Source organism: Loxodonta africana, chromosome 9 (genome assembly GCF_030014295.1).
Source record: "Loxodonta africana isolate mLoxAfr1 chromosome 9, mLoxAfr1.hap2, whole genome shotgun sequence".
Lineage (NCBI taxonomy): Eukaryota > Metazoa > Chordata > Mammalia > Proboscidea > Elephantidae > Loxodonta > Loxodonta africana.
The window spans coordinates 118,531,099-118,549,264 of record NC_087350.1 but is presented as its reverse complement, the minus strand read 5'-3'; the positions used below and the strand labels follow the sequence as shown (position 1 = coordinate 118,549,264).

Sequence of the window (18,166 nt, the reverse complement as noted above, 5' to 3'; positions counted from 1 at the left end):
GACACAAATTATTTTGTGACACTGGTTGCCAACCCTGTGATGTGTCAACACTCTCCCTTTCTCCACGCCAGTTTCCTTGTTTCCATTCGTCCAGTTTTCGTGTCCCTTCCTGCCTTCTCGTCTTTGCTTTTGTGCTGGTGTGCCCATTAGTCTCCTATACACAACTGAACTACAAAGCATGTTCCTCACATGTGTTATTTTTGGCCCTATAGACCTGTTTAATCTTTGGTTGAATGGTGAACCTCAGGAATGACTTCAGTACTGAGTTAAAAGAGTGCCCAAGGAACATACTCTCAGGGTTTCCCCAGTCACTGTCAGACCAGCAAGCCTGGTCTTTGTGTGTGTGTGTGTGTGTGTGTGTGTGTGTGTGAGCTTGAATTTTGTTCTACATATTTCTCCCGCTCTGTCCAGGACCCTCTATTGTGATCCCTGCCAGAGCATTCAGTGATGGTAACGAGACACTATCCCATCTAGTTGTTCTGGGCTCAGTCTGGTGGAGGTTGTGGTAGTTGTGGTCCATTAGTCCTTTAGACTAATCTTTCCCTTGTGTCTTTGTTTTTTTTCATTCTCCTTTGCTCCAGCTCCTGGTGACATAGTGGTTAAGAGCTATGGCTGCTAACCAAAAGGTCAGCAGTTTGAATCCACCAGGTGCTCCTTGGAAACTCTATGGGGAAGTTCTACTCTGACCTATAGAGTTGCTATAAGTTGGAATTGACTCGAAGGCAATGGTTTTGGTTTTTGGTTTTTTGCTCCAGCCGGGATGGGACCAGTAGATGTATCTTAGATGGCCACTTGCAGGCTTTTAAGACCCCAGGTGCTACTCACCACAGTCAGATGTAGAGCATTTTCTTTATAAACTATATTATGCCAATTGAGCTAGATGTCCCCCGAGACCATGGTCCCCAGCCCTCAGCCCAGTAATTTGGTCCCTTAGGGAGTTTGGATGTGTCTATGAAGCTTCTATGACTTTGCCTTGGTCAACCTGTGCTGACTTCCCCAGTCTTGTGTCCTGTCTTACCCTTCACCAAAGTTACCACTTATCTACTATCTACTTAATGTTTTTCCTTCCTCACCCCTCCCCTTCCTTGTAACCATCAAAGATTGTTTCTTTCTGTGTGGAAACGTTTTCATGTGTTTTTGTTGTAGTGGTCTCATACAGCATTTGTCCTTTTGCGACTGATTTATTTCACTCGGCATAACGCCTCCCAGATTCATCCATGTTGTGAGATGTTTCGCAGGCTGATCACGGTTCTTTATAGTTGCGTGGTACTCCATTGTGTGTATGTACCATAGTTTGTCCATCCATCCATCTGTTGACGGGCACCTAGGTTGTTTCCATCTTTTTGCTGTAGTGAACAATGCTGCAGTGAACGTGGGTGCGCATATGTCTGTTTGTGCGATGGCTCTTACTTCTCTAGGATATGTTCCTACTAGTGGGATTGCTAGGACATATGGCATTTCTATTTCTAGCTTTATAAGGAAGAGACACATTGTTTTCCAAGATGGTTGTACCAGCACTTCAAACTTTTAACTCCGAGTGGGCTCTAATGTCTAGTAGTCAAACTTCATTTTTGCAATCCTTTAACTGCCCACTGATTTTCTACTTTCGTGTTGTTTAATAACATTTTGTTTCACTTCCGAATTGATACTTCTGCTTTGCCTCTCGCTGCTGTTTTCACTGGCACTGGTTTTGCTGCGTTTGAGATCCATGATGCACTTCAGGGTAATATTTTCGAAAGAAAATTGAACAGAGAGAGAGTGCTACGATGCTTAAGAGATTGGATGCTGCCGCCTACGAGTTGAAGCATACACTGTTATATGGTAAACTTTTTATTTATAAGCAGGGTAAGGTCACATTAAAGTAATGATAGAAAATACAGTACATTACATACGTAAGTCAGTAACATAGGAGTCTATTATGACTATCAAGACATAAGTATTACAGGTTATATACATGCTATACCATTATAGGCCTGGCAGCACAATCGCTTTGTATACAAGAGTCACGAGACACACGTGTTGTCTGTAGGAAGCTTCTGCGTTCACTACGTCTGGTTACGTCCACCACGGCCCGTTCTCTGATCGGGATTTCTGAACTTACAAGAGCTCGGATGTACATGCGGTCTGGCGTTGCCTGAACAGATGTTAGGCGGCACAAGACTGTATAAGATCTTTATTTTTCCATTTTCCACTCCAATTTATAAAACTAGAAAGGCAAAAGTTTAAACTGAACAAACAGAGACACAGAAGTTTGGCGAGAAGCAGTATCCCTGTGCAACAGCTTAAAATGCTTGGTCATCAGTTGATATTAAAATCTGAATTTGATGTTAAAATACTCTTTATGAGTGTCAGTATATAAGTTAAGGTTGCACAAATGAGAAATTTACAATGTTGAGGACTGTTCTCATATAACATAATTATGTTTTCAAGCAACGAAACTTTGTGTAGACGCTTCTAGTGTGCCATAATGAAGGAATAGGTCCTTTCAGATCATCCCCAAACTCTGGACAAAATATATAAAACAACTCACTGAGAGCACTAGAGAACAGAAACTAGAGGGGAATCTACACGTGGAAATGAGCAACAGCACAGAGAGTTTCCTGGTTTTGCGGCTTTTTGCCTGAGGGCAGGCCCAGTGAGCACCAAGTTGGGCAGCCAACACACCAATAAAAGACCTGTAGTCTTATTAGTTTAAAGACATCAGAGGATATGTGGTTTGGGGCAACAACAGCAGCTGGAAAGTGAGGAAATAAATTCCATCAAAGAGATAGCCATAAATGGGGAGTGTTGAATTCTACATACAAACTTGGGTCAAGCCTCTAGCTGCCCTCTGAATTACTAATGCACAGGACAGGCTCTACCTAGCCCAGCTCAGCTAGGCCAGTCAGAGAGTTAAGCTGTTGCTCACTGAAGGAAAGACTGAGTTTAGAGTTTGAGTGTAGCCAACTTAACTAGCTGGTAAAAGAAAAAAGAAACATAGCAGAATTTAGATTCTCTTCACTGTATCATTTTCACTGTGTCATTTACAACACCCAGGATACATCCCAGTGTACTGGGAATACAAAGAAATAGGAAAATGTGACCCATTCCCAAGAAAAAAGGTAGACCAACCCAAAGATGACCTAGGTGTAGGAATAAGCAAGCAAGGATTTTAGAGCTGCCATATGATTATGCTCAAAGACATGAAGGAAATATGCTCATAATGAATCAATGGAGAGGCTATCTCAGCAGAGAAATAGAAAGCTATAAAACAGAACCAAATCGGTATTGCTAGAACTAAATATAGGTAATATATATATATAACATGTTATCAGGAAGGATCAGTCCCTGGAGAAGGACATCATGCTTGGTAAAGTATAGGGTCAGCGAAAAAGAGGAAGACCCTCAGTGAGATGGATTGACACAGCGGCTGCAACAATGGGCTCAAGCATAAAAATTGTGAGGATGGCACAGGACCAGGCAGTGTTTTGTTCTGTTGTACATAGGGTCGCTATGAATCAGAATCGATGGCACCTAACCACCTAACAACAACAAGTTAATGAGGACATACCAGAGTAGGGTGGGTCCTAAACTTAAGTACTTCTAAGTGGTATTTTATAAAAAGAGCAGAATAAACACAAAGACACACACACGCAGGGGGATAAGGCCATGTGAGGAAACACCTATAAGCCAAGGAAGGGCAAGGAACACCTGGGAAGGACCAACAAGGAAGAACCCTCCCCTGGGGCAGATGACCTACTTGAACTTCTAGTATGTGAACCTGTGAGACAATAAATTTCTGTTCATTAAAGCCATACCATTTGTGGTATTTTTGTTAAAACAGCACTAGAAACTAAGAATTTGGATCATTCAGTGAGCCAATATTCTGCATCAAAAGACACTGCTAAGAAAACAAATAGGCAAGACACAGGCTGGAGAAAATATTTGCAGCTCATATATCTGACAAAAGACCATTATTCAAAATATTTGAATAATACAAATCAATAATAAAAAGACAAACGACTCAATTAGAAAATGGACAAAAGCTTTAAACTTAGTCTAGTCTGAATGCTAGTCATTAGAAAAGCATAACTATTGTCTTTAGGTATTTGTCAAAGAATTATATTTACCACAGTCTTTTTGACTGTAAAAATTATTGCCATTGCTTGCTTAATTGCCCTTCTATTGCCTGTTCAAGAATAAAAACTCTTCACCACCAAAAAAGAAAACTACAGAACAATATCCCTGATGAATATAGATGCAAAAATTCTCAACAAACTTCTAGCCAATAAAATTCAACAACATATCAAAAAACAATACGCCATGACCAAGTAGGATTCATACCAGGTATGCAAGGATGGTTCAACATTAGAAAATCAGTCAGTATAATACACCACATAAATAAAACAAAAGAACGACATGATCATCTCAATCAATGCAGAAAAAGCATTTGATAAAGTCCAACACCCATTCCTGTTAAAAACTCTCAGCAAAATAGGAATAGAAGGGACATTCCTCAATATAGTCAAGGATAGTCAAGGGTATTTACACAAAATGTTATTCTCAATGGAGAGAGACTGAAAACATTTCCCTTGAAAACTGGAACTAGAGAAAAGGATGCCCTTTATCACCACTCCTATTCACCAAGTAGACCAATGAGCAACATCATGATAAACGGAGAAAAGATTGAAGTTGTCAAGGATTTCATTTTACTTGGATCCACAATCAACAGCCATGGAAGCAGCAGTCAAGAAATTAAGAGACGCATTGCATTGGACAAATCTGCTGCAAAGGACCTCTTCAAAATGTTGAAGAACAAAGATGTCACCCTGAAGACTAAGGTGCGCCTGACCCAAGCCATGGTATTTTCAATGGCATCATATGCATGTGAAAGCTGGACAATGAATAAGGAAGACCGAAGAAGAGTTGATGCCTTTGAGTTCTGGCGTTGGCGAAAAATATTGAATGTACCATGGACTGCCAAAAGAATGAACAAATCCGTCTTGGAAGAAGTGCGGCCAGAATGCTCCTTAGAGGAAAGGATGGCGAGACTGTGTCTTACATGCTTTGGACATGTTTTCAGGAGGGATCAGTCCCTGGAGAAGGACATCATGCTTGGTAAAGTACAGGGTCAGCAGAAAAGAGGAAGACCCTCAACGAGGTGGATTGCCACAGTGGCTGCAACAATGAGCTCAAGCATAACAACAGTTGTGAGGATGGCGCAGGACCAGGCAGTGTTTCGTTCTGTTGTGCGTAGGGTTGCTATGAGTTGGAACCGACTCAACGACACCGAACAACAACGATAACAATTCAACATTGTACTGGATGTCCTAGCTAGAAATATTAGGCAAGGAAAGGAAATAAAGGTCGTTCAGATTGGCCAGAAAGAAGTAAAACTATCCCTATTTGCAGATGATGTGATGCTATACATAGAAAATCCTAAAGATTCCACAAGAAAGCTACTGGAACTAATAGAAGGATTCAGCAAAGTAGCAGGATACGAGATCAACATACAAAAATCAATCAGATTCCTCTATACCAACAAAGAGAACTTCAGAAAGGAAATCAGGAAAACAATACCATTTATGATAATCCCCCCCAAAATAAAATACTTGGGAATAAATCTAACCAGGGACATAAAAGACTTATACAAAGAAAATTACAAAACACTACAACAAGAAAACAAAATAGAAAAACAAACAAAAAATATGCTCGTGGATAGGAAGACTTTACATTGTGAAAATGTCAATACTACCCAAAGCAATCTATAGATATAATGCAATCCCAATCCATATCCCAACGGCATTCTTTAATGAGATAGAAAAAATAATTACAGACTTTACATGGACAGGGAAGAGGCCATGGATAAGTAAAGCATTACTGAAGGAGAACAAAGTAGGAGGCCTCACACTTCCTGATCTCAGAATCTACTACACGGCCATAGTATTAAAAACAGCCCGGCACTGGTACAGCGACATACACACAGACCAATGGGACAGAATTGAGAAGCCTGTGGTAAATTCCTCTACTTAGGGACAGCTGATCTTCAACAAAGGGCCAAAGTCCATTAAACAGGGAAGAGACAGACTGTTTAACAAATGGTGCTGGTAAAACTGGATATCTATCTGTAGAAAATGAAACAGGACCCATACCTTACGCAAAAACTAACTCAAAATGGATCAAAGACCTAAATACCTACAACTATAAAGATCATGGAAGAAAAAAATAGAGAAAACCACAGGGGCCCTAATACATGGCATAAATAGCATACCAACCATAACTAAAAATGCACAAAGGGGAGAAGATAAACTAGATGAATGAGACCTCCTAAAAATTACACACTTAAAGGCTCATCAAAAGACTTCTCCAAAAAAGTAAAAAGAGAACCTACAGACTGGGAAAAAATTTTCTGGCTACAACATACCCAACAACAGGTTAATCTCTAAAATAACGGAAAACTTCAATACCTCAGCAACAAAAAGACAAACAATCCAATTGAAAAATGGGCAAAGGACATGAACAGATATTTCTCTAAAGTCATTCAGGCAGCTAAGGAAAACATGAAGAAATGTTCGATATCATTAGCCATCAGCCATTAGAGAAATGCAAATTAAAACTACAATGAGATCCCACCATGGCACCAATAAAAAAAAAAACAGAAAACAACAAATGCTGGCGAGGTTGTGGGGAGACTGAAACTCTTATACACAGCTGGTGGGAATGTAAAATGGTACAACCACTATGGAAAATGATATGGCACTTCCTTCAAAAGCTAGAGATACAAAATGCCATATTATCCAGCAATCTTACTCCTAGGTATACACCTGAGGAAATTAGAGTCGTGACACAAAGAGACATATCACACCCACATTCATTGCAGCATTATTCACAGTAGCAAAAAGATGGAAACAACCAAAGTGTCCATCGACGATGAATGGGTAAGCAAACTGTGGTACATACACACAATAGAATACTATGCAACAATAAAGAATCCTGACAAATCCATGAAACATGTCACAACATGGATGAATCTTGGGGACATTAAGCTGAGTGAAATAAGCTAACCACAAAGACAAATATTGTATGAAATCATTATTATTAAAAAAAAAAAAAAGAAAAGGTTTACACACAGAAAAAAAAATTCTTTGATGGTTACCAGGAAAGGGAGGGGGGAAAAAAAAGGGAGGGGGAAGGCGGGTAAATTACTAAACAGAAAGAAGACACGTGGTAATACTAACGAAAGGAAAGGCAATACACTATATGGAGAACTCACTACAACATGACAAAAGCAAAGAAAAACACTAAAAGAAACACAAGAACAAAGGGCAACTATAGCAATTACTGTAACAAAGGCAACCCTGCAACAACAGTGTTAACAAACAATAATTTATGAAGGGATATGTAGGTAGACAAAAAAAAATCCATTGCCGTTGAGTTGATTCCGACTCATATTGACCCTATAGGACAGAGTAGAACTGCCCCTGGGGTTTCGACGGAGCACTTGGTGGATTTGAACCACCAAAATTTTGGTTAGCAGCCATAGCTCTTAACTACTACACCGCCAGGTAGATAGATATGCTAAAGAGGCCTGGGATATAGATATAGATTAGGTTGTGGATATCTCTACATACATAGTTGTAGATGTAATGTGTATACCAATATAGACAATAGAGCGCACAAGGGTACAGTCATGGAAACTTCTTATGCACAAACACCTCCTGGGATGAAGATACTAGGCTCAAAGGCTAAGGACTATAGACTCAGGGGACATCTATGTCAATTGGCATAACTGCATAAAAACAGTGTTCTACATCTCCCTTTGGTGAGTAGTGACTGGGGTCTTACAAGCTCGCGCGCGGCCATCTAAGATATAATTAGTGGTCTCTTCCTGTCTGGAGCAAAGAAGAGTGAAGAAAACCAATGGCTCAAGGGAGCAATTAGTTCAAAGGACTAATGGACCACATGTACCACAGCCTCCATGACACTGAGACCAGAAGAACTGAACGGTTCCCAGCTACCACTACTGACCGCTCTGGGATCACAAGAGAGGAAGCCCTGAGATGACGGCCCTAAGACACTCCTCTGACTTGGCTCTCCAGCCACTCCTGGAAACCACCTTCCCACCAAGCAACAGACAAAAGGCCTGTAAAACAAACAATAACACCCAAAAGGAACATGCTCCATAGAACAATCAAATATAGGAGACCACAAGGGTAACACTTGCCCTACGGCAAAGATGAGAAGGCAGGGAGGGGTAGGAAAACCAGAAGAAAGGGAATGGGGAACCCAGGGTGGAAATGCGGAAAGCACTGACACAGTGTGGGGACTGCAACCAATGTCACAGAACACTTTGTGTACAATTTGTTCAATGGGAAACTAATTTGCTGTATAAACTTTCACTTAAAACACAATAACATATTTAAAAAAAAAAAGTAAAAATTCTTATGGATACAGGGAGCTTGTCTTACTTGATTGCATCCAGGGTGCCAAGTAGTGATGGTGTTGAACAAATTTTTCTTTTGTTCACTTAATTAGGCATAATTGCTGGTGAATTTCCTTTTTCGTTGGAAAAAAGGCAACTGGACATTGCATCACAGAGGCAGTTCTGTTTCAGGAGGAAATCCTCGAAGCTGGGACAGCAAATGCCAAATTCTCCTGCTTCAATGTCCCCATTTATTCATCCAGACAAAGCTAGATAAATTTTTTGAAACTGAAATTAACTCGCCATCTTTCTCTGATATTGACTAGTTCCCTGATCTCTTGAGTCCCTGCAAATTTTAACCTGTATCCTAAAAAGAACGAAAAATTTTGGTTCCAGACAAAAACTAGAAAGGCATTTACTAATTTAAAATTCAAACACACAAACAAAAAATCCCCAATCAGCTTTCTTTGAATCCATTACTGGTTTTTGTTTTTGTTTTTTCTGAGGTTATCAGCCAGCAATTCTTTCCAGGAGTTTGAAGCTGTTGTTCCAAAGTAAACAGACCTACTGAGCTTGAACACAGACTTCACTTACCCCTTGCTTTTAGTCTTTAAAACAAAGAAACACAAAATCTTCTTGAGAAGTGTTCTCTTTCTAAAACATTAACAACAGAAACCTCTGCTTAAAAGCTTTTGCCTTAATGTCAGCTTCTTCTTTTTACTTGTGTAGAGACCTGTAGCATAATAAAGTTCAAAACCACAAGGAACTTCTTTTCTTGAGTCACCTTTTCTTACCAAATAGTGATTCTTACCAACTGGTTTCCTTTTAGGGCACGTTTTAGTTCCTTGTTACAAACTCCTAAAAACAAATGCAGTGTGTGTGTGTGCACGCGTGCATGCACGCGTGTGTTTAATACAAACTACTAACTTGGAACTAAAAAACAAGCAAAAAAAAAAAAAAAAAAACTAAATCCATTGCTGTCGAGTCAATTCTGACTCATAGTGATCCTATAGGACAGAGTAGAACTGCCCATAGAGTTTCCAAGGAGCACCTGGTGGATTTGAACCTCCAACCTCTTGGTTAGCAGCCATAACTCTTAGCCAGTACATCACCAGGGTTTCCAAAAAAAAAAAAAGTGCCTACCAAAATATAAAACAATTTCCAATATCAGAAATTCACCTAAAGTGAACCAATTCCTACTTGATTAGACTGCCAGTATAGTCCTAATCAGTTACTATCATTTAAATATAGTAATATTGCAAGTTTTTTAAAAGAAATATATAGCAAATAAGTTTATTGCATTTTCATTCATCTGATTGGAAAAAAGGGGATATTTTTCACACATGGAGATGATGCTTCTTATCCTGAAAATCAGTAGGTACATATTTTTTTTTAATTATTTGAGTTCACCAGTTCGCACACCGTCCCCTATGGTAGATTAGATCATTGTCCTCAATTCTTTCCTCCCTCCCTCTACCACGTGAACTCCCAGTGGGCAGAGTTATCTCCCCTCCCCACCGATGTTGGGCATAATCGTGTGTGTGACTTGTGTGGTCAACTGAATAGCAGAAGACATGAATACAGGCCTTGAATGAATGATCTGAATTGACCCCTTGTGCTTGGTGACCCACCCGAAGGAGAGAGAGTCCCAGACAGCTGATGAGATTGCGGGGACACGCGGAGCAGACCCGATGCCAGCTGGAAGCTTCGCTATGAGCCCAGCCTCCCTGCAATCGGAGCGAAGCTGACCCGGCTCCTCCGCGCCCACACCAACAGGGAAGGTAAAGCCTGGTTGTTGTAAGCCACCGAGTTTGGGGCTATTTGTCACACAGCATTAGTGTAACAATACCACCTCCACAACCAGTTGCTGCCGAGGCGACCGGACTCCTGGCGACCCCACGGGCACCAGAGTCAAACCACGCGCCACGGCGAACTTTTGTTTTGTTTTGCTTTTTTGCTCCATAGGGTTTTCAGTCGCTGTGATTTTTCAGAAGTAGGTCACCAGACCTTTCTTCTGAGGTGCATCTGGGTGGATCTGAACCACCAACCTTTTGGTTAGGAACTGAGCACCTACTGGGTTTATAACACCCATGGAGTCCTGGTTTTATAATAGCTGACTAATATATCCCATAGGGAGCCCTGGTAGCACAGCGGCTGAGCACTCAGCTGCTAACCAAACAGCAGTTCGAACTCGCCAGCTGCTCTGCTGGAGAAAGACGTGGCATCTGCCTCTGTAAAAACTACAGCCTCGGAAACCCTGTGGGGCAGTTCTCCTCTGCTCTCTACGGTTGCTCTGAGTTGGAATCAACTCGACGGCAACGGTTTGGGTTTGTTTTTTAAAAAATATACCCCATATTTCGCTTTGTGTTGAGTGGTGTACACATGTGAGAACGCTGAATGGAGGTGTCATTTCCTGATATTAACTCACAGTCCCACAAAGTGCAATGACCAGGAGCCTCAGAGACTCAACCGATCAAGCACATTCCATAATCAGCGTTTCTTGCTAATAATATCAATGGGGACCCCAGATGAATTGGAAACAACATCATTCCAGAATGAAGTTGGAGGAGAAAGGCAAAGAAAATGTGAGAAAATTTGAAAGCTTCTGCAAAAATCCAATAGAAATGAAATGGTTGGAGCAGGGGAGAAGGTATGTATTTAAGCAAGCAATCAGCCTTCTGCTCCACTGGCCAAAGAATCAGCGATACTGGAAAGCTCCAGATTGTACTCTGGCTGTCAGAGGGCCTGGAGGGTCTCACTCTGCCAGGATCTCCTCCCTCACCACCCTGCCCCCTTCCTTTTTATCTGGCTACACAAGTACTTTCCCCTCCCAGGGCTCATGGTAAGCAGAGCAAGGCGTCCTAGAGAAGAGGCGAGGGTTTTTTTTTCTATCGGCGTCCTCTGGATACTTCAAAAACTTGCTTCTGGAAAAGCTCTTTTTCTTCTCTGCACTCTGTCCAGTTTTATTACAGAAGCAGCGCAGAAAGGAATAAGAGGTTGGAGATATCCCTGAGCCACTTATTTTTGGAAAGGGGGTTTTTAATTTACATTTTTGAAGCCCCCCTCCAATATTACAGTAATATTTCTACATGGAAGGAGTAAAACTTTCGGGACCTTCATTTGCTGATGTGGCCTGACTTAAAATGAGAAGAAACAGCTGCAAATATCCCTTAATAATTGGAATGCGGACTGTACGAACTATGAATCTAGGAAAACTAGAGTTGTCAAAAATGAAATAGAATGCTTGAAGATCAATATCCTAGTCATTAGTAAGCTGCAATGGACTGATATTGGCCATTTTGAATCAGCAATCATATGGTCTACTATGCCAAGAATGACAAATTGAAGAGGAAGGGTATCACATTCATTGTCAAAAAGAATATTTCATGAACTATTCCAAAGTACAGTGCTGTCAGTGATAGAATAATATCCATATGCCTACAAGGAAGACCAGTTAATACAACCACTGTTCAAATTTATGCATGAACCACAAAAGCCAAAGATGAAGAAATTGAAGATTTTTACCAACTTCTGCAGTGTGAAATTGATCAAACATGCAATCAAGATGCATTGATAGTTACTGGTGATTGGAATGCAAAAGTTGGAAACAAAGAAGAAGGATCAGTAGTTAGAAAATATGGCCTTGGTGATAGAAACCACACCAGAGATTTTATGATAAAGTTTTGCGAGACCAATGACTTATTCACTGCTAATACCTTTTTTCGAACAACATAAACAATGACCATACGCACTGACCCCACCGAATGGAATACGCAAGAATCAAATCGACTACATCTGTGAGAGACGGTGGAGAAGCTCAACGTCCTCAGCCAGAGCAAGGCTAGGGGCCAACTGTGGAACAGACCGTCAATAGCTCCTATGCAAGTTCAAGCTGAAGCTGAAGAAAATTAAAACAAGTCCACAAGAGCCAAAGTACAACCTTGAGTATATGCCACCTGAATTTATAGACCTCAAGAATAAATTTGAGACAACGAACACTAGTGACCAAATACCAGACGAGGTGTAGACTGACATCAAGAACATGACACATGAAGAAAGCAAAAAGTCCTTAAAAAGACAGAAAAGAAAAAAGACCAAAATGGATATCAAAAGATACTCTGAAACTTGCTCTTGAACATAGAAGTAGCTGAAGCGAATGTAAGAAATGATGAAATAAAAGAGCTGAACAGGAGATTTCAGAGAGTGGCTCAAGAAGAGAAAGTAAAATATTATGATGACAAGTGCAAAGAGCTGGAGATAGAAAACCAAAAGGGAAGAACACACTCAGCATTTCTCAAGCTGAAAAACTGAAGAAAAAATTCAAGCCTCGACAGGATAAGAAGGAAAGAAGGGACAGGAGCTAGCTGGATGGACCTGGGAAACTCAGGGTGGAAAGGAGGAGTGTGCTGTCACATTATAGGGATTGCAACTAGTGTCACATAACAATATGTGTATAAATTTTTGTATGAGAAATTAACTTGAGCTGTAACCTTTCACCTAAAGCACAATAAAAAAAAAAGAAAAATAGGGAAATCCCCAACCAGCTGTTCCAGGGCTTAGCAAGAAAGGTATTCCCTTAGGACACTACAACAAAACAAACTTTGGGTGCTAACCCTCCTCAGAGAGTGCTTCAGAGCCTTTGAATTACTGCCTACTCTGAGTGCTTCAGAAAAGGCAGTGGCAGTGGTTGGAATATGATTTTTTTTTTTCCTTAATCGAAATTCTCTTAAAAGTCTGCATTCAACTCTAGTGCTTTGTTGGCAACACAAATCCCACGGCATCAGGTGGAAATGTCAATATTCGGGGCCTGAAAAAAGAAGCAAAGATTCTTGGTGTTTGATTAGCATTGTCCTATTCTTGGAATCTGTGTTCCAGTTGTTAGACAGAGAAGGGATCTAAAAAATGGCTGCATTCAGAGAAAGAAGGTTGGAAAATGGAGATTTTCACTTTGAACTATATTTTAGGTGATCCTTATACATCTGAGGTGGAGTTTTGCTCCCGAGGTTCTGAGACATTTTAGATATTATGAAGCATTACACTGTATAACTTAGAAGACCGTCGCGGTAGGGACCTCTCTGTTCTGTCTTTGTATTTCCATTGCCTAGTGCAACGCTTGGCTCAGAGTAGGGGCTCAATGAAAACTGAACAAAACATCTAATATAAGACAATATAAGCCAAACTAGATTGTGCAAATTAGTTTTTACAGTCCAGTAACTAAGCTCATTCCCCACATTTTTATATTTCCCTCTGATGCTCCATCCCTCTGTTCTGTCCTCTAAGCTACTGAGGGCAGATATTTAGTGTTCTTAATTTTTAACTGTTTAGGATAGACAATCACTTAATTATGGATGGATTCCATAAGTAAATAATTCAAATTATTGTTTTACTGTCAGTAAAATAAAATTTATAGGAAAATAATTCAAAAGTGAAATATATATCTTACTAAACCAAAAAACAAAACAAAAAGGAATAAAAATTAATTTAAAAACATACATAATTACAAAATAAATTACAACAGCCACAAAATATGGAGCACATATTAATAGCACAGGAGACACCAAACATAAATCACCCCGTTCATTCCTCACAATAACTCTCACTTTAAAGATAATAAATTCATTTGGGAAAAAAAGATTCAAGTCTTGAGTTGCAATATTGAAGGTTTCTGTGGGCAAAATATTGAACAAGGAAGGAAGCATCAAAAGAAGATGGAAGGAATACACAGAGTCCCTGTACCAAAAAGAGCTGGTTGACGTTCAACCATTTCAAGAGGTAGCATACGCTCAAGAGCCGGTGGTACTGGAGGAAGAAGTCCTAGCGCACTGAAAGCCCTGGTGGAAAACAAGGCTCCAGGAATTGATGGAATACCAAGGGAGGTGTTCCAGCCAATGGACGCAGTGCTGGGAGCACTCACTTGTCTATGTGAAGAAATTTAGAAGACAGCTATCTGGTCAATCGACTGAAAGAGATCCATATTCGTGCTCATTCCAAAGAAAGGTGATCCAACAGAATGTGAAAATTATCAAACGATATCATTAATATCACACACAAGTAAAATTTTGCTGAAGATCATTCAAAAGCAGTGGCAGTGGTACCAAGAACCAAAGGCCCACTGCCATTGAGTTGATTCCAACTCATAGCAACCCGATAGAGTTTCCATGGCTATAAATCTCTACGGAAGCAGACGGCCACATCTTTCTCCAGAGCAGCCACTGGTGGTTTCTAACCACCAACCTCTTGGTTAGCAGTCAAGCACCTTAACCACTGAACTACCAGGACTCCTTTGTAGCAGTACATCTACAGGGAACTGCCAGAAATTCAAACCAGATTCAGAAGAGGATGTGGAATGAGGGATATCATTGCTGATGTCAGATGGATCTTGGGTGAAAACAGAGAATGCCAGAAAGATGTTTGCCTGAGTTTTATTGACTACGCAAAGGCATTCAACTGTGTGGATCAGAACACATTACGGATAACATTGCAAACAACATGAATTCCAGAACACTTAATTGTGCTCATGCAGAACCTGTCCATAGACCAAGAGGCAGTAGTTCGAACACAACAAGGCGACAGTGCATGGCTTAAAGTCAAGAACGGTGCACATCAGGGTTGTATCCTTTCACCATACCTATTCAATCTGTATGCTGAGCAAGTAATCCGAGAAACTGGACTATAGGAAGAAGAACGGGGCATCAGGATCGGAGGAAGACTCATAAACAACCTGCGATATGCAGACGACACAACCTTGCTTGCTGAAAGTGAAGCAGACTCGAAGCACTTAGTGATGAAGATAAAAGACCATAGCCTTCAGTATGACTTATACCTCAACATAAAAAAAAAAAAAAAAATCCTTACAACTGGACCAATAAGCAACAACCTGATAAATGGAGAAAATATTGAAGTTGTCAAAGATTTCATTTTACTTGGTCCACAATCAACGCCCATGGAAGCAGCAGTCAAGAAATCAAAAGACCCACTGCATTGGGCAAATCTGATGCAAAAGACCTCTTTAAAGTGTTTAAAAAAAAAAAAAAAGCAAGCAAACACGTCCCCCTGAGGACTAAGATGTGCCTGAACCAAGCCTTGGTATTTTCAATTGCCTAATATGCATGGGAAAGCTGGATAATAAATAAGGAAGACCAAAGGAAAATTGATGCATTTGAATTATGGTGTTGGCAAAGGATATTGAATATACCATGGACTGCCAGAAGAGTGAACAAAATCTGTTTTGCGAGAAGTACAGTCAGAATGCTCCTCAGAAGCAAGCATGACGAGACTTCATCCCAGGTATTTTGGACATGTTACCAGGAGGGACCAGTCCTTGGAGAAGGACATTATGCTTGGTAAAGTCCGTGAAAGAGAGGAAGACCCTCAACGAGATGGGCTGACACAGTGGCTGCAACAATGGGTTCAAACAGCAATGACTGATGATGGTGCGGAACTCGGCAATGTTTAGTTCTATTTCCCGTAGGGTTGCTATAAGTCAGAACTGACTGGAGGGCACCTAACAACAACTGGTCAAAGTTAGTGATGCAGTTCTTGGCAAAAAAAAAAAAAAAGTCAGGAGCAAAATTAGTTTACGTAGCCTTTTTTGGTTAAAGATGAGGTACTACGTTAATATCTTGATTACCATGTTTTTATGGAAATAATGACCGCGTTCTACATTTGCCAACCACGTCCCCCAAGTATTTTTGTAAGCATACTATGCTAATTTTTTTTACTGAACAACTGTAAAAAAAAAAATTAGCATAGCGGTGCTTATGAAAACATCTCACGGGGGAGGGTATGGTTGGCAAATAAATGTAGAAGGTACGTGTTGTATGTATAAAAATACAGTAATTATAAAATACTTCTCCCATCTTCTTTCTATCATAAGAAGAATTTTGGTGTATTTCTTTATATACATGATTTTTTATATCCTGCAAGTATTTTTCACATGGCTATGAACAGTAAGTCTCAACATTTTTCTGCTTCCACAGCTTTTGGCTTACCTGAGGTATTCCCACTAGGACCATCTTGATTATGCAAGGTGACTTTGTTTCATAAACATTTTTTGTAAAGGCTGCATAATCTCCTATCGAGCAGATGCATCATTATCTAATTAACTCTTTTCTATTCTGGGATTTTAGGCTGTGACCAATTTTTCACAACTACAAATAGCTTTCCTATAATGGATTGCAAATTTTAGCCACATATATATTTTAATCTTTTTGGTTATTTCCTTAAGATAAATTCCGAGAAGACTCCACTGGCCCAAAGGATATGAATATTTTTAAGTCCCTTGATGGATAGTGCTAAATTGATCTCTAAAGCTGTTTGTAATACCACTGGTAAGATACTTGAACACTAGTTCTCCTTCCTAACAAACATTGGGTATTACTACGGGTGGTTTTGTTTTGTAGCTAAATGAATGGGAGGAAAATACGGAATCTCATTATCATCTTAATTTTTACTTTTTTAAAATTAAAAGCGAGGTGAAACAGTTTTCCATGTCAGTTAATTACATGATCTCTTCTTGATGTCTGTTTATTTTATTATATTCCAAAGAATGGAGGCAGCTTTCAAATAGTTCTTATCAATAAGAAAACATATCTTTTTGTTTCTTTCTTATGTGGAAGGGTTTGTGTGAGTCATCCCATGGATTTGTATATGAACTTATTCCCACAAAATAAGCCTGTTAGTTGGGACCCTTAGCTTTAAAAAAAAAAAAAAAAAAAAGATTAATGGCAAAATTTCCCTGAAAAAAAATTTTGCCAGAACATTTTACCAGCATTTATTTACCTTGATCCAAAAAGCACTGAGTATATAGAGGGATCTTTTTTTTTTTTTTAATCAACTTAGCAAATCAGCCAAAAACAACAGTACGTGAAAGATCAAATTCCATTTGAGCAAATACCACACAGACTGGGTGATTCCAGAGGGTAGAAGTAGGAGCAATGAGGGGAAGCTGAAGGAAGACTTGCTAATGATAGGAAGGACTTTCTAACTATCAGTTCAAGCCCAAATGGACATAGGCTATTCTGTGAAGGAGCACATTTCTTACCACTTCGCTTCAGCAAAGGTGGTAGGGGCATTTGGGGGATTCAAGTATGGAGGTGCCTGGTGGTGAGTAGGACCGAAGACCTCTGAGGCCCCTTCCAGCTCTCCGACTTCATGCCCCCAGGGTAGCCCTTGGAGCTGAACCTCTTGGTCCTGTGAATGGGGACTGATTTGCACAGCAGAGAGAAAGAGGAAGAACCTGTTTCTGTCTTCTTGAGGGTGGGGCTGAACCCAGTCAGAATTTTGAAATAGCCAGAGTTTATCTTTGGCATCTTCCCACTTCCCCTTCTGTACTCTTTTCTTACCACTTCATAGAGCTCTTGTCCAGCCCTCAGCTGCCCTGTATTCACAGAAGACCTTAATCTCCAAGCAGTGGCACGTTACCACATGACCCCTTTCTCCAGCCATTTCAAAACTCCCATTCTTTTAATGCAGCTAACCTCAGTGCTGAGAGGAAAGCAATCTGTTTGAACCACTTCACTCTAAAATGTGAATGGCTGATAGCCCCACAACTTTCTCAGGCTGATAGGAGTTTTCCAAACAAGATGTTCCTTAAACCAAAGGCATCTAACTGACGGCATGTGGCAAGCTAAACTCTCATTAATAGCCTTTCTAGGAGTTCAAGTCTCAGCTCTATTATTTACTGTCTAGTGACCTTGAGGAAATTCAGTGCTCTTATCTGTAAATCAGGAAGATAAATAATTAAACCAAATGATGTATATAATC

General features: G+C 40.1%; 1 protein-coding gene across 2 annotated transcripts in view; it reads right to left on the bottom strand.

The window, feature by feature from the left end:
- The window catches only part of RCL1 (RNA terminal phosphate cyclase like 1), a 179,846-nt gene that overhangs the window by 8,336 nt on the left and 153,344 nt on the right, over nucleotides 1–18,166 (bottom strand). The gene's annotated exons all lie outside the window — the stretch shown is intronic.